Here is a 26,195-nt window from a genome sequence, read left to right as displayed (position 1 = left end):
TTAAATTTCCTGAAATTGATAATCGTATTATGACATATTCTTAAATGTCCTTTCTCTTAGGAGTAAGGGGTCATGATGTCTGCAGATTGCTCTAAAATGGTTCAGCAAATAATAAAAATAACACCATCAATACTTCGAAGAAAGAGAAATCAAATGGAGGCATGTTAATAATGGGTGAATTAAGTGAAGCATAGTTCATTAAGCTATTCTTGCATCTTTTCTGTAGATTTCAGTTTTTTTAAGTAAAGGTTTTTAAACATTTTTATTGGAGTATAGTCGATTTACAATGTTGTGTTAGTTTCTGCTGTACAACAAAGTAAATCAGTTATACATACACATATACTCATTCTTTTTTAGGTTTTTTTCCCATATAGGTCATTACAGAGTATTGAGGAGAGTTCCCTGTGCTATACAGTAGGTCCTTATTAGTTATCTACTTCATATACAGTAGTGTGTACATGTCTATCCCAATCTCTCAATTTATCCCTCCCCTCGACCCCTCTTTCCCCCCTGGTAACCAAAAGTTTGTTTTTTACATCTGTGACTCTATTTCTGTTTAGTAAATAAGTTCATTTGTACCATTTTTTTAGATTCCACATATAAGTGATATCATATGATATTTGTCTTTCTCTGTCTGACTTACTTCACTCAGTATGACAGTCTCTAGGTCCATCCATGTTGCTGCAAATGGCATTATTTCATTCTTTTTTATGGCTGAGTAATATTCCATTGCATATATGTACCACATCTTCTTTATCCATTACTCTGTAGATGGACATTTAGGTTGCTTCCATGTCCTGGCTATTGTAAACAGTGCTGCAATAAACATGGGGGTGTATGTATCATTTTGAATTATGGTTTTCTCTGGATATATGCCCATGAAGTAAAGGACTTTTTAAAAGAAAGAGGAAATAAACACAAACACTGGAAGTATTTTAGAAGCTACTAAAAATTTCTGCCTATCAAGAGAGGCAAAAATGTGGTGGAGAAGATGAAATGAAGGTTTCTCCAAATATAGTATTTAAAATATTTTGACTTTAGGCTATGTAAAATGTTACATATTCAAGATGTTATTTTAAAAGTAAACACTGTGGGGAGGAGGGATAAATCAGAAGCTTCAGATGAACACACACATAGTACTGTATATAAGATAGATAACCAAAAAAGACCTACTGTATAGCACAGGGAACTCTACTCAATAGTCTGTGATGACCCTATATGAGAAAAGAATCTTAAAAAAAATGAATACATGCATAGGTATAACTGAATGACTTTGCGCTACACCTGAAACTAACACAACATTGTAAATCAACTATACTCCAATAAAATAAAAATTAAAAAAATAAACGCTAAAATTGAAGATAAATTAAAGCACATGGACCTAACTGTACATCAAATTATTACTATAATTACTAGAAAGAAAAGATTATTTCAAGTTTCTTTTGAATGTGGTGCTAAGTAGGATGTGGGAGAGTGTCTAAGGACAAGACCTGCAAAGAAATCTTAAATTTGATCCTAGTCTTATTGTTAGTACATTGGTATTATAATTTCTAAACTATTTCATGTATATTGTAGGATAAAACAAATAAATAAATGTGTTAATGTTATTAGAAACCATGATTTTCATGTTAAGAAAAACAGATATAATAGCAGTTAAGAAAAACTTAAGCTTTATTTGGAAATATCAATATTATCTCATGATTTTTAAAATATAAGTTTTCTAGCTCTGTCCACTGAATAAGCCCAGAAGCAGTGACACCCCGGTAGCAATAAGCACATCTAATGCCTAGATCAGAGCTTCTAGGTATCATTCCCCAATTAAAGGAAACAGGGGTCCTTCCAGAAAAATGGCTGATCCCAGATCTAGGGCAGAGAAAGTATGAAGTGAATATGGGATATCTTTTTGTTCCAGAAAGTAAGGAAATGCTCAAAGAATGATGGAGCCATATCAAAATTATACAGGAGGCAGCTTGAAGGAGTTTGCAGTGGCCAAATTTGAGACAATTTAAGCATTAAAATAAATAATGGCAAACTAAATGTAATTGTCATTGTTTGTAGAATACTGAATAAGTAAAAATCTACAAACCCAAAGGGATATTATCTAAAAAAAAAGTAAAAGAAAAAAATCCATTGCCACAATTGGAGGTGACTATTTCACCGACTCTTACTCTAAAAATTGGTAGTAAAATGGAAAAGAGTTAAACATTTTATCATGCAATTTAAGAAAGAACTTTAGTTCACCCCATGTTGGAAACAAAAAAGTTCTTTTCAAAAGAATGCCAGCCATAGACATAGAAGGAATGATAGAATTAGAAAATCACATTTCAACCACCGGTGAAATAACTAATTCACACAAGTCTTTCAATAGATCCTAAACTGTTAGGTGAGAGGTTGTTACATGGTGCCAAAGCATATCACCATAGATTACTTGTTTATTGTAAAGGTGGGGGTGGGGGAGTATGGTGACTGTCCGCCTTTAACCAAATGATCATAGCATCACTAAGAGTAGGCCAACTTGACATTATGTACCTCTCAAAGCAATTCAACATGAAGTTCACGGTATTACCTATGAAATAGTCTTGCCAAAGATGTTTAACCTATATTTAATCAAGCCTTTAGATTTAACTTCTACTTTATAAGAATCCAGACAATCAAGAATGTGGGACACTCTTTAAGAAAATAGGCCTCCTTCTTCTAAAAAGTCATTGTAATTGAAAAAAATGGGGTGACTATTTTAGATGAAAAGAATATTAAGGTACACAATGATCCAATGAGCTGCCTGAATCTTGATTGAAAATTGATTCAAACAAAACTAACTATAAAAGACATTTAGGGACAATTGGAAAAATTTGAACATGGACTGAATTATAGATGATTTTAGGGAATTAATTTATTAGGTTTGATAATGGTATTGTGGTTCTGCAGGTGAGTATCCTAATTCTTAGGAGATTTATGCTGAATTACATAGTGGTAAAGTGTCATGGTGTCTGCAACTTCCATATAGTTAAAAAATATATACAAAGCACTAAATCAAAATGTTGATTATTAAACCTAGGAAGTTGAGTTCATGGATATTTATTTAAACTTTTCTGTATGTATGAGTTTTTCCACAGAAAGGAGTTTTGGGGAAAAAGACATAGTCTCTATTCTCAGGGAGCTCACAGACTCCCTGAAGGAGGGGTCAGTAAACGTTAGTAAACATGATGGGTGAAACATAGGGAGAGATTCCTAATTCGGAAGCCCAGCCTTTTCTTTCTATGCTCATGTTGTTATTTATCTTTCTTCCCAGCTGAATTTTTATAAGGTATATGCAAGCAGAGACCATCTCTCCTACACTGGTCTAGTTAGTATTCAGTTAGGCCCTAAGCCTGTTCAATATATTTCTGTTGAGCAAATCCCCTACTAATGACACTTCAGTGCTTCACCATCACCTAAAGGCAATTAGCCTGGCACTAAAAACCCTTTACTCCAGCATCATCAATGACCAGGTCTTCTAAAATACTGTTCCCTCTCATGCCTCTGTACTTTTATAAATTTTGCTTCCTCTGCCTGAAATGCCCTTTCCCTTTTCTGATTGTCAGATGCATCCTACCATCAGGACTCAGTTCTAATGTCACCTGCTCTGTATTTTCTTAACACTTTGTATGTGACTCAGCATATCATCACTATCATCATTATCATCTACTAGCATCCTCCATGTGCCTCTTTATACACACACACACACACACACCATCATGAGTATTCTGAATCCTCACAACAACCCTTGTGGGAGGTAACATTATCCTCTTTGCTCAAAGATACAAAGGGGCTTGCTTAATTACATAGCTAGTAAGTTAATGAGCGTGCTTTTCAAACCCAGGTATATCTAATGCCAAAGCCATTGTAATTGTTTTTTCCACATAATTTCCTCAGAGGAAACTACTTGTGATTTCTTTTTATTTCCCCAGGGCCTACATTGTACCTAGTGAGTTGTGGACACTCCATAATACTTCTTTGTGGAAAAATTGCTAGTGCACACCATGTTAGATCCTACTTCCATAAATGATTAGTATTTTCCCACCTGAAATGCCCTACCTTCTCTTTGCCTATTTAAATTCTACCTGTCCTTTGAAATGCCTCCTCTGTGGATCCTCCTTGACTGTTGCGGCCTTCACTTATCTCTTTCCCCCATTTCAATAATGCCGGCCTACACATTTTTGCCTGGATTACATTCTACCCTACATTGGGCTTGTATTGTCTCATTCATGGTTAGCTTCTCAGGACAAGGATAGAATCTTCCCTTTGGAATGCCTCGGAGCGCATAACACAGGCCTAATCACCCGGCTCATTGATTAGAAGACTTCTTTCATTCAGAGCCAAATAGCCTTCAGTAACACTGGGAGGTTACATTCAATTCTACACACTTCTGAAAGTGGCAGTTGAAATCCTACTCTCTAAGAACCTTCCTTCATTAAACAGGAAACAGTGATTTTTGGTGAGGCACGATCCTACTATTAACACAGGATAAGGGTTGAAAACTGAGATGAAAACTATATCGAGTCCACCATTATAAGTCCAAGTTCTACTTTAAGTCCCAGAATCCTTCAATTGCACCTCTAGATTGTTCTACTGAAACTCCCAAGTTCTATTTTGTGAACTCCAGATTCGAATAGTGGACCTCCTGGTCTACTCTGAGAATATCTGATTCTACTAATGCAAGTCCATATTCTACTATCATTCCATAAAATTAATCTATTGAACTACAGATTCTACTCTGGGAACCCAATAATTTATGTTTGGAATTCCAGGTTGTATTCTGTGAGTCCCATATTTTCCCACTGGGCAAACAGATTCCACTAGTAAAGCCAAAGATGCTGCTTTTTGAATTATACCTTCCATTTTGGCAACTCCAGATTCTATTCCCTAAATTCCAGATTCTAATATTCCAATAACCCCAGATTCTCTTGTCAAAACCCAAGGTTCTAATATTAGAACTCCAGGTTCTATTCTTTGAATCACATATCCTACTCTTGAAACGTGGTATTGTACTCTCTGAACGCAAGTTCTTAATATTGGACCTTACATTCTACTACTTCAATTTAAGATTTCCTTATTGGAATCCCAATTTCCAATCTCGGAACTAAAGGATCCACTAATTCTAGATTCTGCTATTAAAACCCTAGGTCTCCCCAGAAAATTCTACCATTAAAACTCAAGGTAGGGGCTTCCCTGGTGGTGCAGTGGTTGAGAGTCCGCCTGCCGATGCAGGCGACACGGGTTCCCGGTCTGGGAAAATCCCACATGCCGCGGAGCGGCTAGGCCCGTGAGCCATCGTCGCTGAGCTTGCGCATCTGGAGCCTGTGCTCCGCAACGGGAGAGGCCACAACAGTGAGAGGCCCGCGTACCAAAAAAACCCCCCAAAAACCTCAAGGTTCTGGGACTTCTCTGGTGGCGCAGTGGTTGAGAATCCGCCTGCCAATGCAGGGGACACGAGGTTCAATCCCTGGTCTGGGAAGATCCAACATGCCATAGAGCAACTAAGCCCGTGCACCACAACTACGGAGCCTGAGTGCTGCAACTACTGAAGCCCATGCGCCTAGAGCCCGTGCTCCGCAACAAGAAAAGCCACCGCAATGAGAAACCCGCACACCAGAACGAAGAGTAGCCCCCGCTCGCCACAACTAGAGAAAGCCCGTGCTCAGCAACGAAGACTCAACACAGCCAAAAATAAACAATAAAAACAAAAACACCGTCAAGGTTCTACTCTCAGAAACTAAAATTATACTATGGAAACTTAGACTTTACTCTCAGAACACAGATTCCATTATTGGGATTAGACCTGAAGGTTCAGAGCTGAGTCTGAAGTTCTGGTAGTAGAATTTTGGACTCCAATTACTGAGATTAAATTGATGTCTTCATTTGGGGCTCTAATTACGGAATTGAATAATTTAAGTTTTATTCAGTTTCTATTGCGTGAGTCCCTCATTCTACCATTGGACATAAAGATTGCTCAAAATGCTGCTATTGGCATTACAGTTTCTATTATGGTAACTCAAGGTTCTATTTGTTACACATCAAGTTTTACTAATGAAATTTAAAGTTTTTCTATACTCTAGAATCTAGAGGTACTTATCATAGTGCTTAAAAGCATGAACTCTGGAAGCATACTTGCTTACGGTCAGATACCATCTCTGTGCTTCCCAGGTATGACTTTTGGAAAATTATTTAACCTCTCTATGCCTCGGTTTCCTCATTTGTAAAATATGGATGATAATAATAGTACTCACCTGACAGGTTTTTTCTGTGAGCACTAAATGTAATAATAATAATAATACATACAAAGGACTTAGAACCAGGTTTTAATCCCTGGTTGGGGAACTAAGATCCCACAAGCCACACAGTGCAGCCAAAAAAACCACGAAATTCTACTTCTGGAATTTCAGTAATAGCAACCCAAGATGCCATATGGAGCACAAGCTCTAATCTATGACTTTGTATTTTACTTTGACCTCCAAGTTCTATCAGAGTCTGAGATTCTAACACTGAACTCCACGTGCCAAACTTAGAATTTCAGATGTTACTATTTTACTCCAGATTTCATTCCTACAACCCCAGATTTGACTTTTGATTTTCTACCTTCTCTCTAGAGGATGCCAGAAAGGTTTCTTGAAAATTTCCCAGGCATTCTTACTTGATTCTACACTGTCCTGAACTGTACTCTCCAATTCCTGGGGTAACAAACCCCCTGATGAATGGAGTCCTCTGGCAATGGCAAAATTAAGTTAATGGGGCTTCCCTGGTGGCGCAGTGGTTGGGAGTCCGCCTGCCGATGCAGGGGAAACGGGTTCGTGCCCCGATCCGGGAAGACCCCACATGCTGCGGAGTGGCTGGGCCCATGAGCCATGGCCGCTGAGCCTGCGCATCCGGAGCCTGTGCTCCGCAACGGGGAGAGGCCCGCATACCGGAAAAAAAAAAAAAAAAAAAAGTTAATGACAGGTCAGCCTATGGCAAAATTAAGTTAATGTCACTTCCTATAGTTCCCCATCCTTCCCCTACCTGCCACCTCATCTTTGTGGCTCTTCTTCACGTCCCCAGTGCCCTTATGAACACTTATTGCATCCACCCAACCCACTTAGGTCAAGTGGTTCTCAAGAATATATTTTAAACTTTTTACACTAAAGTGCAAATGAATTAAAGTATTTCATACATTCCCCTATCCCTACCCTCCATTTAAATATTTAAAATTTAAAGCCTCAGCCAAAGAGTTGACGCTCCTAAAGTAACATTTCACACATTTTCAAAAAAGGAGGGAGGTAATTTGGAAGGAAAATCACAGGGTCTCTGGTGGACCCTTGAAAACACCTTACCTAATTGATTGATATTGTGTTCTGAAAAGATTCTGGGATTTGGAAAAGTTCCCTTATTTCCCTCCTCATTTGTAAAGTGGGGATTACAAGTTCATGTAGATAATATATGTAAAAGAGCTTTGTGAACATTATGCAAATATTAATTATTGTTGTTATCCCTCTCCCTTTTCAAAAGAGCACTTCCGGGCTTCCCTGGTGGCGCAGTGGTTGAGAGTCCGCCTGCCGATGCAGGGGACGCGAGTTCGTGCCCCGGTCCGGGAAGATCCCACATGCCGTGAAGCGGCTGGGCCCGTGAGCCATGGCCGCTGAGCCTGCGCGTCCGGAGCCTGTGCTCCGCAATGGGAGAGGCCACAATAGTGAGAGGCTCGCGTACCGCAAACAAACAAACAAAAAAAGAGCACTTCCTTGGCTGCTTTGACCATGATTACTGTGCCACCTGTTGGACATAGCTTGAATTACACTGCTATCTTCTAAGTGTCACTCGGCAATCATTTTAGATTTTCTCCGGCATACTTGAAGACCCTTAAGATAAAAAACTCCCTTGATTGGTTTCACTGAATTTATAATAAATGATTTAAGATTAATGAGTTCAACAAATATCTATGGAACATTTACCAAGTGGACAGGGCCAAGGACACAAAGATGGAGAAGTCTCAATGCCTACCACTGAAGGGATGAGGGATATGCCAGCGTGTTAGGGGAGACTTCACAAAGTAGGTGATCTCGTACCTGGGTCTCATAAAAGGAATTTTTGAGAGGAAAATAAGAGTACTTCAGGCAGAGAGAACAATATGAGCAAAGGCACAAAGCTGTAAAAGTGCCTTTGAGAATGATAACTTGCTCTGTGTAATCAGAGCATTGGATCTAAGCAAGAAGAAGATGGTGATAGTGATAATAGCCAATTTTCACAGCCTTACTGTGTACAAAGCCCTTTCAAACATATGCCCTCAGGGAGACTCTAGCACAATGGCTTATACCATGAACTGGGATGGCAGCTAGACCTGGGCTTAAGCCTGTGTTATATTTGATAATTATTTAACCTAAGTTTCAGTTTTCTTATCTGAAAATAAAAGCACCTACTTTATTGGGCTCTTGTCAGGATTAAAAGAATTTGTCAAATTTTTGTGCACTAGCCAGCACTTAATAACTGCAATAATTAGTAGCTATCATAAGCTACTATTATTTAATGGTTAAGGTAGAAATTACTATCCCAGCACCACAGAGAAGGAAAAAGGCTAAGTGGCTAAGGTGGGATGCCAAAACTTACACTTTTTTTAGTATACCAGAAGTTCCAGTCTGCAAAATCAGGTTCGACCATAGTGTTAAGAACTCTGAATGACAGTATAAAGTTTGGGCTTTATATCGTGTAGGGTATGGGGAGCCACTAAAGATTTTTAAGCAGGAGAGAGTTTTGAATAGACTTCTGTTTAAGAGAGAATTCAGAACCTTATGAGTGGAGTCAATGGACTTAAAATCAACAATCAGGGCTTCCCTGGTGGCGCAGTGGTTGAGAGTCCGCCTGCCGATGCAGGGGACACGGGTTCGTGCCCCGGTCCGGGAAGACCCCACATGCTGCGGAGCGACTGGACCCGGGAGCCATGGCTGCTGAGCCTGTGTGTCCGGAGCCTGTGCTCCACAACGGAAGAGGCCACAACAGTGAGAGGCCCGCATACTACCAAAAAAAAAAAAATCATAATTATAATGATAATAAAAATGTATTGAACATGAATTATATATTGGACACTTGGAAGAAAAAAAACTTTTCATTGCATTTTGGTTTTTAGAAAATAAGCAGTTAGATGGCATCACCTCATTTTTTAAAAACTTGTAGGAAGGAAAGAGAGACGGCTCTCTTAATATTCTATTTCTAATGTGATATTTTTTCCTTAAGTGAAAAGGAGATTACCATATGCTTTCCTTCAACAGGTATTTCACAGATGTTACCCTAATATTCAGAGCATGTAGAGCTTGGGAATTTGAGGATGAAGGGATAACCTGCCTAAGGTCACAGACCTGGTAAAATGGTAGGGCTAGATTCAAACCCAAGCCTACTTATTCCACAACTCTCAAGATTTCATCAGCATCTCACTTCCTCCCAGTGGGGTGGGGGGAGGAGATATTTTAAGGCAGGAAGATGCCTCCCTCAAATTATACTCAGGGTATGAGTGTAAGGACCAAGGGTGAAGGCTGGGGATCCTTCCTCCCTTGAATGCAGAGAAGAAAAATAACCTGAATCCTAGGAGCTTCCAGTCATCGGCTGTGGGGGACCAGATGAGGATGTTGGGGGAAAGCAGGGAGGGCCCAGCCATTGACGACATTCCACCTGATGAGCATCCCTTCACCAGGTAACCAAGAGTTCCGGCGAACCTACTCTGTAGCAGGAATCTGGAGTTGTGAGAACTGATAAGTTCTGATCCCATACAATCAGAACTAGCAGGTCCCTCAGAAATTATGTCCAGTATCCTCATTGTACAGATAAGGAAACAGGCCCAGAGAGAAGCAGTGATTTCCCCAAGAGTCACATAGCAGTGAGAGGCAGAATTTAGGGGTCCTGGCTTATTGGGATTTGCTTCTCCTCAATTCATGCCAAAGTAAGTGTCTGATAGAAGATCCTTTCCCCAAAGCATGCTTTTAAGAGTAAAGAGAGCACCTGGAGAAGGAAGGGGATAGAGAGGGAGGAATAGGAGCCCCGAATCCTGGGGACAATCTGGCCCTCTCTCCAGCTTTCCTGGGAGCAGGCTTTGTTTGGGGATTTAAGAGGTTGTTATGTGGGAAGATAATGACTTGTGATTCTGGCAGGGAACTCCTAGGAGCAGAAGTGAGATTTGCCCCCCTTCCTCTACTCAAAAGCACACTTTCCCCACGTGGAATTCATTTGATATGGAATATCTCAGTGTAAAAGGATCGTTGGGCCTATCAAAGAAATAGCAGAGCTCAGTTCTGTGGGAACTGTAGGCTGGGAGTCAGAAGACCCGGTTCTAGCCCCAACTCTGCCACTATCATTCCAGGCAACCCTTGTAAGCCCCTCCCCCCTCTCTGAACTCTAGTTTTTCATTTTCTCATCAGTGTAGTGGGACATTTGCACCCAACTAACTAACTGTAAGAAGTCTTTCAAATTCTATCAATCTACAATTACACCTTTCTAGGGCTTAAATTTTTCATGTTGCCAAATAGTCCACACTACTGGAATCTAGGGGTCCTGATGGCCTGACCTTGTGCTGAGTCACATACAGTTCTCTAGTTGATATAACTTCCTCTAACCACAGGAGTTCCCTAACTTAGACTGATTTTTTTCATCTGGAAAAAGACAAAGCCTTTTGACAGGAGCTTTATCATGCTAATCACCCTGACACCTACTCTGGGTTCTGAACTTCAGTTTCCTTACTTGGCATGAGATGATCATTGTTATACGGAGTTAAGCATGATATGGAAGCTGAACCTCTCTGAATCTCAGCTTCCTCATCTATAAAATAAAAAATCTGCAAAACCTGTAGAATACCTACATCACTGGGTTGTTGTGAGGCTTAAATAAGAAAACTTATTTGACAATATATGGCATATATTTCAAATTCATCCACTCAGAGTTATCCATCTCCACTGCTATTACCTGAGATTAGTCCAAGCCACTATCTTGCTTGGATTTCTGAGCCTCCTGTTCCCTGCTTCAAATATTGTTTCTATAATTCCATTGCCTCTCAGCAGCCAGTGATATTTTAAACATAAATTGGATCACATCCCTCCCCTGGTTAAAAACCCTCCAAGGCTTCCCACTGTCTTTGAGATAAAATCCCAACTGCTTGCCATGGGCTACATGTCCTTTTTGACCTGACTTTTGCCTCTCTCTCTCTGGTCTCATCTCTTGCTACTCACTACTTGCTCAGGCCACTCTGGCCGCACTGGCTGACTGTCAGTTTCCCAGGCCATTGCACACACTGTCTCCTGGCTAACTGCTACTTGGCCTTTAGGTCCCAACTTTCATGTCACTTCCTTAGGAAGAACTTCCTGGACCCTCCTGAATAACTGCTTCTCAAAGACCTTTCTGGCTCAATTATTCTCTCTCCTAACAACCTACTTTTTATTATTAATGACTATCTCTAATAATAATTCTCTGAATACTTCTAGGCCTGTGCTGTAGTACTTTTGTGCCATGGAAGACAACTAAATTTTCTGTCAGTATATCTGGGTTCCAGTCCTAAAATTTGTTCCACGAAGTTGGGCACCCTGTCTCTTTGAGCCTCATTTCCCCATCTACAAAATAGGTTTACTAACCCCTACCCTACTCACCATACAGGGCTATGATGGGGCTCAAGCAGGATGGTGCATGTACAAAGGCCTTATAAACTGTAAAGGGATATATGTAAAAGTAAATTTCTATTATTATTAATAATCCTTGGCTTGCCTCCCAAGGAGACTCTGGGTAAATAATACTGAAGTGATGTTCCAAGTGATTGAGGCCAAGGAGAGAGCTTTGGTCTGGAGGCCAAGTTTGAACATGATCCTCTTCCATGGGGCCAGGCCTCTGTTTAATCCTTTATTGAAGAGAGAAGCCTAAATATCTCCCCAATCTCTTTAATGCCTCAGGGCGTAAGGAGAGAAAAGTCCAAAAATAAGGCATGGCTTGTTTACCTGCCCTATTGCTGTCTGCCAGGATAGGGAGAGGCACCTGGCAGGTCTCTTCTTGTGTCCTGATTTTTCTGGCTCCTCGTTCCCCCATGGCAGGTACACAGCATCATTAGAACTCTGGAGAGAAGGGCTTTTTATTCCCTAAACTGATGACAACTGTTTCACACATCTTCACTGCCCATCCTCACTCTGACATGTCATGGAAAACATATTTTCCTGGATACCCAGGGAGGTGGTGTTAAAGTGTAAAAGAATAGTACATGATTCGAAGGTTGACCATCCATCCATTCACTTGTTTGTGACCTTGGGCAGGTCCTGGGCTTCATGCCCCTAACATGTAAAATGATAAGAGATGCTGAATTATAGGATCATTGATGTCCTTTCCAGCCTATGGTGTGCTGGTACATGTTTAATAACCAGCTCTCTGAGTGCAGTTCTGACATGAATGTTGTTAACATTTTTATGTTAACAAGTAAGATGAAAGTGAAACAACAAAGACATCTATTGGATCTTCACTCATGTGTCAATAATATGAGTGACTTATTTGCTGAATCAGGTAATAGTTTTCAAATGCTGGAAAAATATTTCCTCAATTTTTGTTGTTTTTCACAATGTAACAGCTATAGATACAACACAATTTTAAGTTTAATCTGTATTATTAACATTCACTGTCACTTTGTCAAGTCTAGACAATTAACAAAACAAGCCCTGTTTTGTAGCATTTGCCAATTTCTATAGTATAAATAGTCCCACCATGACCAATTTCAGAAAATTTGAAATTTGGATGAAGTTCAATTTATCTATTTTTTTTTTTTTTGGTTGCTTGTACCTTTGGTGTCATAACTAAGAAATCACCATGGCCACAAAGATTTATATCTCTGTTTCCTTCTAAGACTTTTATAGTTTCAGGTTTTACATATAGGTCTTTTTTCCATTTTGAGTTCATTTTGTATATGGTGTGAGGTAGGGGTCTAACTTCATTTTTGCATGTAGATATCCAGTTGTCCCAGCACCATTTGTTGAAAGACTGTTCTTTCCCCGTTGAGTGGTATAGCACACTATAATTTTTTTTTTTGGCTGCTCCATGTGGCATGTGAGATCTTAGTTCCCTGACCAATGATTGAACCCATGCCCCCTGCAGTGGAAGTGCAGAGTCTTAACCACTGGACCACCAGGGAAGTCCCTAGCACATTATAATTTATAATGTTCAAAACACTGAGAATGAAAGTGTTTTATTTCCTGGAAAAAAAATTATCAAGAGTAATTTAAACAGTGCTGCCTTCTTGTTATATAACTTACAATATAAATAACCAACTTTTTTTTTTTGTAAATTTATTTATTTATTTTCAGCTGCATTGGGTCTTCGTTGCTGCGCATGGGTTTTCTCTAGTTGCGATGAGCAGGGGCTACTCTTCGTTGCGGTGCACAGGCTTCTCACTGCAGTGGCTTCTCTTGTTGCAGAGCATGGGCTTTAGGTGCACAGGCTTCAGTAGTTGTGGCATATGGGCTCAGTAGTGGTGGCACACAGGCTTAGTTGCTCTGCAGCATGTGGGATCTTCCTGGACCAGGGCTCGAACCTGTGTTCCCTTCTTTGGTAGGTGGATTCTTAACCACTGCACCACGAGGGTAGTCCTGAATAACCAACTTTTCTATGAATGGAACATGGTCCTATTTCTTTGTAAGTTTGGATCAGCTTTCATCATTTTATTCTTTGCGTTTTCAACATTATGACGTATCTCTAAAATTTTTAAAGTGAAGTTTTTTGCCAGGGTTACTTTCTCTAAGACATCTTCATTCTTTTGGTCACAAACACTTTCCTCATTTATATCAATAAGTTTGCCTTCACTAAGTCCCTCTGGCTGTGCATCTAGTGTCTTTCAAATGGAAGGAGTATCAGTATTCCCATACTCAACTATTTCTTCCATAATTCCATTTATTATCAATGAAAGTTCCACTTCCAGCCTTACCACTTTTTGTTTCTTTGCTTCATTTGATCTTTTTTTTGGGGGGGTCAATTCCCTTTTTTGATTATTCATTTCTGTAAAATGTCATGTGGGTTTTATCACTAGTAGAAGAGGCAACACAATACACACTTTATTGTCTGTGCAAGAATTGAATAACAACAGACTTACAGTGACCAAATACTGACAGACTTCGAAAAAAGTGATGTGATTGATCATAGGTCATAAAGTACATCAGTTATTTACATAGTGATTTGTGGACTGAAGAAACAGCAGCAAAGTTTATACTTTACTTTGTGCAATTACTTGCAGTTAATATATGGTGATAAATGAAACTTGAACTGTCTTGTTGGACCGATGTTATTTAACTAAACTGTGGGAACTAAAATTTGCACATTTCAGAACTTTGCAAAGCAAGGGCTGCCTGTATTTATTAACTCTGTTTTTAATACAATTAATTGTGAGTTTATATAGTTACAATTGGCTCACAAATTTCTTAAAATTTAACAACTGGCTCTCCTGAGCCAATATGAGCTGGCTCCAGCCCATCACTGCTTTCAACTTATATATTCCTCAATGCTACGAATCTAATCCTTCCTTCCCTCAGCCAAAACACATATTAACACATACATAAAAATGCATTTAAAACTAAGCAAAAACATTCTTTTTTTTTCAACTCTGTATCCTTATAGTGTCTGGATCATAGTTAGAGATCAGTGTTTGTAGGACTGAGGTGAATTCACATGAGAACACACACATAAGTTATTCACTCATATGCACAACTGGGGTGTAGCATGCCCAAATGAAATAAACCTTTGAGTCATGAGGCTATAATGGATGCTAACTACTTGGTTGGTCTCCTCTGCTCCAAAATATTTTTTGTTTATTTGGTTTTCTGTTTATGAGAGGACACATGTACAGTGGAAAGAACAGGAATAACGAAGCTGTTAACTCTCTTCCAGAGTTGTTGAGATTGAGATAGGAAACAGTGTTTGGGGTTCAAAAGATGACAAAAGGCAAGGGAAGATAATTAACTTTGAGTGCCTACCATGTACCTGGCACTTTCTTGATGACTCTTTCAACCACATACCATACAAATGAGAAAAATAAGACTCAGAGAGAATAAGTGACTACCTTCAGTCAAACAGCCTGAAATTGGTGGGGCTGTGATTTAAACTTGGATCTGCCAATTCCGAAAATGTAGGCTCTTTCCACTATATTGTGCTATCTCTGTACACAGTCGGTAGTATGGCATAGGCTGGTGTGCCAAAGGAGCCCTGATTGAACTAGACACTCTGAGGTAAGGCCCAGAAATTCAAATGCCTAAATAACAATTTTCTTCCTCAGTCCAGTCCATGTTTACATCATTAGAACCCAGGTGTCCAGTCTCTAACCCAGGGTCTTTCCATTCCACCACACCTGCCATGCTGCTTCATATGTAATTGTTATGAAAAACATATTCCCCAATATCGAAGTATCTCAATACTTTCCTTCTAGGACCAGAGAATGGCAGTGTGAGTCATCATGGACAGAGTGTTAATAATAATAATTATGCTTATGGAAACACCCTCTTGTGTTATTATTCAGTCAAATTGTGACTTATATGAAAGTATTTCACTCACAATATAAATAGTTTTCCCCTCCCTGGTGGTTGGTGCACGTTCCCACTGTGAGTTTGGGAGGAGGTGCAGTGGTGCTGAAGCAGCAAGGAACCTTGTAGTCAGAGAGACCTGGGTTGGAATCTTAGCTCTACCACTTACAGTCAGTCACCTGGAACAAGTAACCTCAGTTTCCTAATCTGTCAACATGTTGAAATAGCACTCATCATTTTTTCTCTCAAGCCTGCTCTTCCACCACTGCTGTCTCCCAGTCTGATAGCATGGACTACCCAGTTGCCTAAGCCAGAAATCCCAGTCACCGTTGACTTCTCCCTCTTTTTCACACACCAACCGAATCATGAGTTTGATGATTTCGCCTCGTGAAATCGTAGTTCTCCCTATTCTACCGTAATTCAGGTCACCGTGGCTTTTCCTGGATTATTGCAATAGACGCTTATAAATGGCTTCCCTGTCTCCAAATTTGTGTCCTCTAATCTATTCTCTACCCAGTGGTTAGAGCGATCTTTTCTAAAATCAGACCTATTAATGCTGTTGACTAGCTTAAAAGCTCTAATGGCTTCCCCTCGCCCATAAGGTAAAATGCAAAGTCCTTGATATGGATTATAAGGCCTTTCCTGATTTGGCCTCTGCCTTGGCTGTCATTCCTCCCCAACCTTGTTCTCTCTGCCTCAGCCAAAACTGTCTCTCAGTTCTTCAGACAGATCATATTTTCTCTTGCCCCTACATTGTTGCACATTCTATTCCTTCTGCCTGGAACACACTCTTTCTCTATCTACTCCCTTCCTGCCCCTCCACCCAATTTACCTAGCTAAGTTTTAGCCATTCTTCATGTCTTTGTTTAAGTAACATTTCCCCCCCAAAATCTTGCCTAACCCCTAAGTTTAGATAAGATGCCCTGATTTTTGTTCCTATATAACACACTGTGCTTACCCCCTAAAATTCTAATTGCCTATTTTCTCATCTGCGTCCACCAACAGTCTAAACTTAAGGGGAAAGATGGTATCTTGCTTACTACAGAACATAGTGTCTCATACATAGCAGTGTTCAATAAATATTTGACCAACTGATTGAATTAATGAACTGTTCTGCACGCTCATTGCCTAGACCCCTGGTTCTGTAGTCTATATTTTAGCATCTGTTTCTGGCCCTCTTTTCTGATTTAGGTGACCTGTTCTCTTCTTGCATCCAGGTCACTCCCAAGACTTTCAACTCTGAATATTCTCTCTTATTGTCAACATCCTCTGCAGTTCCATTTAGGCTAGTCCAAGGAATCCAGGGTAACTGTGCTGGTCAAACCTGACCCCAACTCACACTTGCCCAGAAATTCAGATAATAACAACGGTTACCATTTAATGAGTGCCTGCTATATACCAATTTCTTGCATATACAGCAGACATTAGCCCCATTTTATTGATGAAAAAAGGTCCTCTGTTCATGTCCAGTAGTTACTTAGGATTTGAACCCAGTACTGTCTTGTTCCAAAGCTTTTTCTACTATAGAGTATTAAAAGTGTTATTCTCTTATTGTAATCTCTTATGTAATCTCTTATTGTATCAGATTTGACAGAAAATATAGTATTGGTAGAGGAGATAGACAATGGTACCAGTAGGCACAACGCTTTGGAAGGGTAATTTGGTGCTATCTAATAAAACTACATATGCATTTATTTTTTGACCTAGAAATCTTACTTCTTCTAAGAATTTACCCTAAACATACATCTACAACATTATAAAAATATAGATACACTAAATTATTTGTTGCAACATTGTTTGTTATGCAAAATACTGGAAATAACCTAAATACCCACATATAGGAGAATGTGTAGAATAAACTATGGGATAATAAACTATAGAAATAGTTCTCAAACATTTTGATAACCCTTTACCCCTTTATAAATTACTGAGGACTCCAGAGATCTTTTGTCTGTGTGGACATCTAATGATATTTATCGTCTTAGAAATTAAAACTGAGAAAATATTTTAAACCATTATTTATTCATTTATTTAAAATAATAGTGAACTCATATGTTAACATAAATAACTTATTTTAATGAAAAATAACTATATTTTCCACAACAAAAATGTAGTATGAAGACTGGCATTATTTATATTTTTGTAAATTTTTTTTTTTTGGCCGTGCCACCTGGCTTGTGGGATCTTAGTTCCTGACCAGGGTACCCATGCCCCCTGCAGTGGAAGCACAGAGTCCTAACCACTAGACTGCCAGGGAATTCCCTGTAAACCTCTTTAAAGTCAGTTTATTAGAAGACAGATGGATTATCATATCTGCTCTGCATTCAATCTGTTGGGATATGTTGTTTTGGTTGATGTATTAATATATGAAGAAAATCTGTCCTTAACAGATATGTAGTTAGAAAAGTGAGGAGTATTTTAATAGACATTTCAGATAATTAGGGATATTTTCTTTGATACTACATCAAACCTTGACAAGTGGTAATTTCTTTTTTTTTTTTTTTTTTTTGTGGTATGCGGGCCTCTCATTGTTGTGGCCTCTCCCATTGCGGAGCACAGGCTCCGGACGTGCAGGCTCAGCGGCCATGGCTCACGGGCCCAGCCGCTCCGCGGCATGTGGGATCTTCCCAGACCGGGGCACGAACCCATGTCCCCTGCCTCAGCAGGCGGACTCTCAACCACTGCGCCACCAGGGAAGCCCGACAAGTGGTAATTTCTTAATGGTTAGCTGCAATGTGGAATCTGAAACCATACTGATTAATTTTTTGCACTCTGTTCCATTAAACTCTTTTGATCTATATTACACTTTAAAGGGATATTTTACCCAATTACATATTTGTAACATTATGCATTGGTCATTTGAAAAAAAATACTAGTTCACTGAGTTATACAGACCTTCCCAATGTTGACATATTTCATTACACAATTAAAAAAAAACAACACAACATTCCATAACATTTGTTAATAACCACCCATTCCTTCAGAACGTTTGGGAAGCTGTTAAGTTTATCTTGTTGAATACAAGTTTTTCAGTATTCTAATATTTACCTGAAAGCTTGAATTGTATCATTGGCAACAAATCCTGTTAGTTGCTTTCCTTGAAGTGACAAGCTCACTTCAGCCATTTTCTAGAAAATGTCTGCCAAATTCCCAAGTCTGAATACTGCGGTTCATCTGTTCTTTAAAGTAAAAATGAGGTTCAAGTAAAAGTGGTGTGTGTGTGTGTTTTCTAGCTCTACTTACTGAGAGAGCCTAGAAGCAATGGCACCATAGTGGTAATGAGCACACCTACCACCTAGATCTTAATTTCTAAATACCATTCTCCATTAAATGGAACTAGAGCTTTTAGGGGAAATGTAAATTGATACAGTCACTATGGAGAACAGTATGGAGGTTCCTTAAAAAACTAAAAATAGAATTACCATATGACCCAGCAATCCCACTACTGGGCATATATCCAGAGAAAACCATAATTCAAAAACACACATGCAGGGGCTTCCCTGGTGGTGCAGTGGTTGGGAGTCCGCCTGCCGATGCAGGAGACACGGGTTCGTGCCCTGGTCCGGGAGGGTCCCACATGCCGCGGAGCGGCTGGGCCCGTGAGCCATGGCCGCTGGGCCTGTGCGTCCGGAGCCTGTGCTCCGCAGCGGGAGAGGCCACAACAGTGAGAGGCCCTCATACCGCAAAAAAAACAAAAAAACAAACAAAAAAAAACCACACATGCAGCCCAATGTTCATTGCAGCACTATTTACAATAGCCAGGTCATGGAAGCAACCTAAATGCCCATCGACAGACGAATGGATAAAGAAGAAGTGGTACATATATACAATGGAATATTGCTCAGTCATAAAAAGGAATGAAATTGGGTCATTTGTAGAGATGTGGATGGATCTAGAGACTGTCATACAGAGTGAAGTAAGTCAGAAAGAGAAAAACAAATATCATATATTAACGCATATATGTGGAACCTGGAAAAATGGTACAGATGAACCGGTTTGCAGGGCAGAAATAAGAGACATAGATGTAGAGAACAAACGTATGGACACCAAGGGGAGAAAGTGGCGGGGGTGGTGGTGGTGGTGGTATGAATTGGGAGATTGGGATTGACATATATACACTAATATGTATAAAATGTATAACTAATAAGAACCTGCTGTATAAAAAAATAAATAAAATTCCAAAAAAAATGATGGTTAATGATTATAAAATTCACAGAATAAAATAAAAATTGATGAGTTTATCTTGATATAAATCAATAAATTGATAAACGAATAAATGGGGGGAGAAGCAAAAAGTTTGCCCATACAGTAGGAAGGCAAATTTTAAAATGTATTAGGAATGATAATGATGGAATTAGAAAGTTGGCAACTACTATACTAATAACTGTTTCAAGCAAGAATTATCAATGAATGTTAAAACTTGTGATCTCTCCACAAGATATTTATTAATTACAAAGAGCAAAATGGTTACTGACACTGCATAAACCTGGCAGATACCACCTTAATTAATCAAGTGAACAAAACTGCTATCACCTATACAGGTGTCACATGTCTTCTGATGTGATGCATTGAGAAGGACACAACATCAATTCTGTAGTACTCCTGCCAAAAATGCATAACCTGAATCTAATCAAGAAGAGACATCAGACAAACTCAAATTGAGGGATATTTTACAAAATAAATGCCATAAAAATGGCAAGGTCATATGAAACAAAGACTGAGAAATGTTTCCCGATTAAAGAATATTAAAGAGATTTGACACTAATTATAATGTGTGATCCTGCACTGAATCCTGGGCCAGAAAAAAAGTGATTTTCTTTTTCTGTAAAGAATGTTAGTGGGACAATTGGCAAAATTTGAATAAGGTCATAGATTAAGTCACGGTACTGTATCAATATTACTTTCTGAGTTTGATAATTGTACTGTGATATTTGTACTTTTTTTTTTTCCCCCACCGTGGGGTATTTGGGATCTTAGCTCCCCAACCAGGGATCGGACTGTGCGAACTGCATTGGGGGCGTGGAGTCTTAATCATTGGACCGCAAAGGAAGTCCCGGTATTTGTACTACTTTGAGGAAATATACTGAAAAATATTTAGGGATAAATAGATCAGAAAATAATTACAGTAGTTTCTTTAAATATCTATATTTATATCTACCTCTCTGTAGAGACAGAAGAAAGAGTGAGAATGAGGGCACGTGTGCACACAAGAAAGAGAGAGAATAAAGCAAATGTGGTTAGATATGGGATTTTTTTGTAGTATTTTTGCAACTTTTCTTTAAATATGAAATTATTTCAAAATAAAAAGTTAAAAAAAACCCACAAACATATAACATTCTGTACTATTTCCTTATAAATATATTTATGTATTTTACAAATATATAAAAACACAATTGGGATCATACAATAATCTTTTTTACTTAACACAATTTGATATTGAATCATGAGCAGTATTCAATGTCTTTTAAAATTCTTTAAAAATGCAATTAATAGATACACAATATTTCTTTGTGTGGAGGTACTGTAATTCATTTAAGGCTTTCCTTACATTTTTACGTCATAAATCTATAGTAAAATATATAATAAACATCTTTTTGCACATATCTTTCTTCATATATTTGATTACTTCCTTATACGTCATTCCTAAAATGGGAATTGTTTTGTCCCTTTTGAAATGACTCAAGTGACCTAACAAACTCCCAAACGTCCCCAATTTCCTTTTTAAGTTTGTGTTGCTTTACTGACTTCTGGCTTGCTCTAGGGCTCTCCTGTTTGGTAACAGGTAACTGTGAATTTTGGGTTTGATTCCTGGCTATGATTGGTCAGAGGGGTGGGGGAGACCATAGCAAGAGCGGCTGGGGCCAATTCTGGGCTGCAGGGCAATCGCCTGTTGAAGGGGCGTCTTACTCTTTGGTGGACCCTGGAAGTTAACATGTAAGGCCTAAAAAGTAACTGAGTGGGTGGGATGCACTAGCCTGATGCACATCACGCTAAGCCACAGTTTGTTCAGCTTAACATCCCCTGAGTTGTACTCTGTGCTGAGACTGGTTGTGGGCACACAGAGATGAATCAAACATTTACAATCTGATAGGGGAGACATACAAGCAAACACATACTGACAGTGTAGTAATGAGTACTTATAAATTGGGAAGCACAAGGATTATTGGGAGCATGGAAGAGGTTCTGTGCTTTCTTTTAAACCAACTTTTATACAGTATATACTCTTGTACACAAAGATAATATTCATTAGTTCCTCCTTCCTCCCTTCTCTCTTTTCATTCAGTGCATCTATAGAAGTGGAGTTGGAGAGAAGGAAAGAAATTCAATAAAAGCAAGAAATAGAATTTATCAGGTTTAGTGACCAGTTGTCCAGGACAGAGACACAAGAGTTAAGGATGATTCCTATGTCATTCATCAAGCCAGAAAATGAATATCATTTTGGTCTGAATTATTTTTCCCAGCTATAATTGACAAATAAAAAGGCTTGAATTTTAAAGAACAAATTCTAAGGAGCAAAGAAAATTTTGTTTGGGGTGCTACACTTTAAAATCATTTGGGGCTTCCCTGGTGGCGCAGTGGTTTAGAGTCCGCCTGCGATGCAGGGGACATGGGTTCGTGCCCCGGTCCGGGAAGATCCCACATGCCGCGGAGCGGCTGGGCCCGTGAGCGATGGCCGCTGAGCCTGCGCGTCCAGAGCCCGTGCTCCGCAACGGGAGAGGCCACGACAGCGAGAGGCCCGCATACCGCAAAAAATAAATAAATAAATAAAATCATTTGAAGAAACCATTCTTAGAATACTGGCTTTCTATAGTATGTATATGGTATAAAAGCAAAAGTAGGTTTACCAGGTTGGGAATAAGGAGATATTTTAGAGTCACTGAATAGCAGTGGAAATCACTGCAAAACTGAGGATAGGGTAACCAAATCAATTGACAGCAGGTCAAGGTAGATTAAAATGAAAGAGATTTACAGGGGAGAAGAGAACAGATGAAAGACATTTCAGAAGCAGAGAGCAGATTGGGTAGGAAGAGTCAAAACAACGGAATAAAACCGTGGATGAAAAGATTTAAAGTGGACTCTACTATAATCAGGGAAGTGGTAGTGATGATAAAGGCAGCCTCTTTGAGCAACATAATTTGAATAGAAGGAGGGAAAACGTGAAGCAAGAGGAAAACTGGTCCTGGGAACAAATGAATCATCTTCACGTAGTAGCTACACCCTGGGTAGCATGATTATTCATAAACAAAGGCAGATTTCCTGCAGTGATAGTGAACTAGGCTTGGAAAGCACAGTGCTAATGTTAGGTTGCCAAACTAATCTCAACTAAAGGGCCCATTTCTCTAGATTGAAATTTTTTTTAGCAACAGTAACTTAGTCTTATAGTATTTTCTTAATATTGAAGAAAGGACTGTCAGGGCATCAGATGGGAGACTGAAGGAATCTCAGGGTCTACTTCCAGCTTTTCCTTACGTTGGATGCATTTCACATGTAGAATGGTGGTAGTATACTACTTAATTCATAGAGCTGTTGTGAGGATGAATCACAGTTTCCTTCTGAGCCCCAGTTTCTCTTGTTATAAAAAGGGGATAGTGACTTTTTTGCGATGTGACTCAGAAGTAGGTGGTAAAGGTACACGCAGAAACAGCTTTCATTGATTGGAAGAGAGCTGTTAGGTTATATTTTCTCTAAGGTGGCTGCTCAATTATTATTTGAAAATTCCCAGAGACCTTATATAACTTTCTCATTAAGATTTATTATTATTAGGACATAACCTAAGGTAAGGTGAAATTGCCTTCTAATTCTTTTTTATACAGAAAACTATACTGTTTCTATCCTGATATCTGCCATGCAACAGAATGTCATAGGATCCAGTATACTAGGCTGTACTATTCTTCAGTGGAGGGATGTTACATAAATCCATTAGTGAAATTTAGGGAGATTTTACCCAGACCAAGAATGATGACAAATGATGCACACATCTTTCGATAGGAACACACACACACACACACACACACACACACACACACACACACACAGATTGAGAGAGAAAGAAAAAGATGAGAACAACCTTGAATCTAAGAAAGACTGAGAGAGTGTTTTGGAACCAACAATAATAGGAACTAACATTTATTGAGTACCTTCCATGGGCCAGTTCCTTTACATAAATTATCTCCAATCTTCACAACAACCAGCAAGGTAGGCATCAGAAAAACCAAGGTTCCGAAATATTATATAACTTGCCCAGGGTCATAAAGTTACACACCACAGAGCTGGAATTGGTTGTATCAGGATCTATCTGCCACCAAAGTCCCTGCTCATTCTACTATACCACTTAGTGATAAAATAATGTATAATATTTGGAAAAGTATGGGACCACAGGATGTGAAGAGTTTCTCTTTCCCTATTTTCCCTCTGACAGTCTTGTTTCTTTTGTTTTTTCTTCTGATGTTGCAGCCTAGAGTTTGAGTGGGATGGAATATGGGGTATCTGTAAACAGAACGATTCCACAGCCCCAGCAATATAAGGATTCCCTTCCTTCAGAGCCTTACCTGCGATTTGGCAGGGATTGGGGGTGGAAGAGTAGAGATGGGGGTGGGGGAGTGGGTTGTCAGAAGAGATGGTTGTTCTTCTCTTACCTTTAAGTTATTTATGAATTTCAGGACAACTCGTTGGCTATTGTCTTCTCTTGCTCAGCATGTTATTATTATTTTTCTATTTTGGGGGAGGTTGGGAGTTAAGGGTTTGGTATCCGTAGGATAAATTCCTCAAACGCACTGCCACAAGATCCAAAAAAAATTAAGGTCAAAGACAATTCCTTCATCTGTTTCGGGAGAGGATTCGGGGAGGGGGGGAAGGTTGGTTCTGGGTCACTCTTCTTGCATCCAGACACACTGAAGGGATTAGGAGGGATCCCCCTTGAATCATGAGAGATGAAAACGAGGAGATTCCCTCACACTCCTGCTCTCGGGTGAAGGTCCGAGTGACGGGAACGTTCACGTACCTTCTGGAGAGAAAGAAAAGGTGCAAAGGTGCTCAGGGCCTGAGGACTGGGGAGAGGGGAGGGGACCCACCAAGGTCGGTGGGGACCGAGGGGCTTCCGGCTCCCGGGAGGCGTCGTCGGGGGCGGGCCGGGGGCCCGAGGGCTGCGCAGGGAACACGGGGCCCCGCCAACGCCAGGCCGCGCTCCCTCGCGTTCCCTGCAGCTCGTGCCCGGCGGCCGCCGCAGTCCCCGCGCCGTAGCCGGGCGTGGGGTCCAGGGGGCGCTGTGGCCCAGCGGCGCCGGCGGCAGGAGCGGCCACGGCGACGCTGGAGGCTTCGCGGAGGATCCCCGCTCGCAGCACCTCGGTTGTCCCGCCGCAGCCTTGATCCCCCAGCCCGGCTCAGCGGCGCTCCTGCGGGATCCGCGTGGCTGCGGCGGCCCGGGAGCCCGATGCGGCTCGGCGGGCGCTGGGCCTCAGCCGCAGCGGCAACCACAGCTCCTTCAGGAGTGGGAGGCTTCGCGGCGGCGCCTGGGGCCGGGCCGGTGCCCTCCGGAGGAGGCTGTCTGCTCAGGGACGACCCCCACGGTCATGCTGAGGCGGCGGCGGCCGCTGCTCGAGGTGAGTGTGGCGCGGCGCGGTCCCGTGCTCGTTGGCCTTCGGCCGCCCGGGAGGGTCCTGGGCAAGCCCTCGGGCCGGGCGGACGGGGCGTCCTGCCGCTGCGGCCGCCTCCCCCACCCCGCGGCTAGGGGGGCCTCAGCCCTTCTTTCTCGCGTCCCCCGGGAGGCCGGAGGCGTGTGGGGGGCGACTAGGCCCCGTGTCGCCGGGAAGCCCTCGCCCCGGCCTGGGCTCCGGGGCGGCCGGGTGTGTGCAGCGGGGGACTGGCAGGGTCGTTGGCACCCTTCGGGTTGGCCCCAGCGCCGGCCCGAGCGCAGCCTCTTACCCTCGGCCCCGCACGTACATCCCGGAGAGAGGCAGAGGACGCCTGTTTGCGAACAGCCTGGGCTTTTCCGCGCCCATGCTGAGTCCCGCAGAGTCCCGGGGGGAGGGGCGGGAGGGCAGGGAGAGAGAAAGAGCGCCGAAAGTGCGGGGCCCTGAAAGCCCTAGGAACTCCTGGAGTGTCATTCACCCACCTGACTGGGCAGAAAACAACCGTTTGCGTCTTGAGGTGAAATTTCATCACCTACCGGTAGCTCATCTTTGCCTTCTTCTGTTACATTTTGCTTCTAAGCGTGGTTTGCCTTGGAGAAAGCCCCCTCCCAGCTTTGCGATGTTAAGTTTCCTAGATAAATACAATTAGAAAAATATCTTAAAACAAAACAAAACACCAAAGGTCTGGTCCCCCGCCCCGCCATGAGAGAGTGTAAATATTTTAATGCCTCAGTTCTCGTTACAAAATTGTCTTCCTAAATAGATCCATAGGATAGATGACAAGAGGATTTTAAAAAGTCATGCTAATAACAGATACCTGATAGAAATAGGACATATTCTAAATTTTAGTAGTTAAGTGATTTGTTCTGGTATTAATTTAAAGAAAGTTAATGATTACAGTTTGGTACCATAAGTCAAATATTTGGGTGTTTGTAGTTTATGATTAATGTGGTTCAGGTTATTCTTGTTTCCCATTATGTATGTGAAGGTTGTAGGATTAATAAACACTTATAAAACTTTTATAATCCTGAAAAAAATATGCTTA

At 40.7% G+C, this 26,195-nt stretch overlaps 1 protein-coding gene across 4 annotated transcripts in view; it reads left to right on the top strand.

Annotated features, from left to right (window-relative positions):
- Positions 1-24,721: 24,721 nt before the first annotated feature.
- Positions 24,722-26,195, top strand: part of ZFYVE9 (zinc finger FYVE-type containing 9) — a 193,791-nt gene continuing 192,317 nt past the window's right edge. For 2 of the 4 annotated variants that reach the window (XM_059054536.2, XM_059054550.2), the window contains exon 1: positions 24,722-25,120. The gene's annotated coding sequence lies outside the window, so the exon portion shown is untranslated. The remainder of the gene's footprint in view (positions 25,121-26,195) is intronic. The other 2 variants (XM_067007676.1, XM_067007670.1) reach the window with 2 other exon arrangements.

Source organism: Kogia breviceps, chromosome 1, assembly GCF_026419965.1.
Source record: "Kogia breviceps isolate mKogBre1 chromosome 1, mKogBre1 haplotype 1, whole genome shotgun sequence".
Lineage (NCBI taxonomy): Eukaryota > Metazoa > Chordata > Mammalia > Artiodactyla > Physeteridae > Kogia > Kogia breviceps.
The sequence above is the reverse complement of the archived record's forward strand: the minus strand, read 5'-3'. Positions and strand labels throughout refer to the sequence as shown.